This window comes from Olea europaea, chromosome 20, assembly GCF_002742605.1.
Source record: "Olea europaea var. sylvestris chromosome 20, O_europaea_v1, whole genome shotgun sequence".
Lineage (NCBI taxonomy): Eukaryota > Viridiplantae > Streptophyta > Magnoliopsida > Lamiales > Oleaceae > Olea > Olea europaea.
In genome coordinates, this window is record NC_036256.1 from 2,107,671 (window position 1) to 2,110,240 (window position 2,570).

A 2,570-nucleotide genomic window follows, 5' to 3' on the forward strand; every position below is an offset into this window, starting at 1 on the left:
TCACTTCCCCATCAATCAATTACACTGATGCTTTCTCTTTGGTGATGTTTGATTTTATCTCCAAAACTTGGTGCTGTTTCAGGTTCGATTTGTTGTAGATTCTTGGTTGTTCGTCCAGCCAGCATGGTGTAAGTTCTACTCATCCAATTTCCCTTTGTGTTTTAAAGCTTAGTGCTCGAGTCCAACTTCTTGGCAAATTCGATTTTGCTTGAAGGTTTGGTATGGCTCTTGAAGATTCGTGAGTTTTGGTAGATTAAAATCGGGTTAACAGGTTTTGATTTGCCATTAAAATTTTAGGTTCTTGTTTAGCTATTTTTCACTCAATTGGGGCAATAAATTCAAAATTTTGATTATTTGACTTGTCCCTGTAGTAATCTAGCAAAGTTGATTGCTTTTTGCAGCCTTGCATCCGAAAAATGCTCCCAGCACCAGCACAGTTTTTCAATTAAGAAATGCTGCAGCAGCTTTTGTTGGCGTTGATGGAGGGTGCTTAGGAGAGCTGGACTTATGCAATTTTCTAGCAATCATCAATGGCTGACTACGGTGGTTCATCGCTACTGGGTTGGCGATGTGTACTATAAAGGCGAAGAGAATAAAGGAAAGCAGAAGAAGGCGGCATCACTGGCGAAGCAAGAAAACAGAAAGAAAGTGCTGAGAGAGTTTAATAGTTGGAGCATGAGGAGGGGATGCCGAAATGGGTGGTGAAGAAGGCGGCGTCACTGGCGAAGCAAGAAAACAGAAAGAAAGTGCTGAGAGAGTTTAATAGTTGGAGCATGAGGAGGGGATGCCGAAATGGGTGGTCCGCTACCACGGGACCCATCATCGACGCCGAAATTGATGGTGGAAGCAAATTGGTTTCTTCTAAGTTTTGGATGGTTAAAGGATCTGTTTGTGCAATTGATTGATGGGCAAGTGTTTGTGGGTTAAACTAGCCAATGAGGGGAGCATTTTCTGACGATTAAAGCGGCAATGGATGGTAGGTTAAACTCACAGCAAGAATAATTTTTATTATTATTATTTTTTTTGATACCTAGGTTTCCCAGCTACGCCAGACTATATCCTGGACCTCCAGCCCCCGACGCCTCAGTGACTGGTGGAGGTAAATCGTGGTATATGACCAAGTTGATCAGGGTTCGAACAGCCTTCATACTCCTGACCCCAAGGGACCCTCCTCCATGGTTATTAGATCACCAAGCTGCTCCAACCAAGATGGTTATTACAAACACTCAGCTACTCCAATCAGGAATCGAACTCCCCACGCTGGGGTTGCGAGCCCCACACTGCCCTTCCTTTGCCAACTTGGATGTGCCCGGGGGGGGGGGGGGGGGCGGGGGGGGGAAAATTTTTANNNCTGTGTAGGGTAAACTTTTTAAAGTGACTGGCCCCACCGCACTGCGGCCCCATACTCCAGAACCCCACCTCCAGCCTGGCCCTACGGGTTAGTATACACCGCTTGGCCCTACACGTATGGAGGGATTTTTTGGAGAGGCACAATACCACCATGCTAGTAAGAGGACTCGAACACGGAACCTCAGCCAGCAATGCCAATGTCCTTACCACTAGAGCAAATAGACATGTATGGAGGGATTTTTTTTTTTTTTTTTTTTGGTTTTGATTTTTAAGTATATATGCTTGTTTGGTAAGGATTTTGTTAATTGATTTTTTGACTGTTAGAGATAAAGTGGATCCTACTTGTGAGAGAAAAATTAAAAAATGACGGCTGGAATAGTGAAATAACGGTTAATAATTGATTTTAATTGGATTTTCAGCTCTACCAAACATGCTCTATATTTGTAACTTATTTGTAATTTTTAAAAAATTTGGGACATGATTGCAATTTTTTTTTTTGCTTTTTTTTTTTAATAGAGTGGTAAAATCGTCAAAATGGATGAAAATCACATTTTACGCAATAAAAGGTGGAAGGTAGAGGTAAAAATGTCAAAAAATAAAATGTATAGATGTTTTGCACAATGGCATTGAAAAGGTAGGGACGCTTTGTGTCAATTACCCTTTGTGTTAAAATGTGGGGTTCTATCTTAAAAAACCAACATTATTTAAAAAAGTAGTCAAAATCTTTATAAGTTGATCCATATTTTCATTTTAGAGCATCTCCAACCACATCCCTATTGCACTATAATTCATCGAATTGCGCCAAATTTTTTGTGCAAACCTCCTCCAATCCATTGTATCAAAATGGTGCATATGAATAGTGTTGCGCCACCAAAATGGTTAGATACCTTTTTACCTCTCTTTCACTTTGCATCAATTTTTTAAGGGTATATTTGTCCATTTGTTATACAATAAATTTTAATTCTATATATTATTATTATTATTATTATTATTATTATTATTATTATTATTATTATTTGTAATACATTTTAATCATTTAATAATAATTAATTGTGAATATTATTTCGACTTTGTAATATCATGATATTGTAATTCAAAATGTATTCCACTCTTTTTTAGTATTATGATTTAATATTTTCTTAGTTATTGTATTTCTATTAAGAGTAGTTCATTTTTTTTAAATTTATTAATGAATTCAATATTATTGTTTAACTAAATGC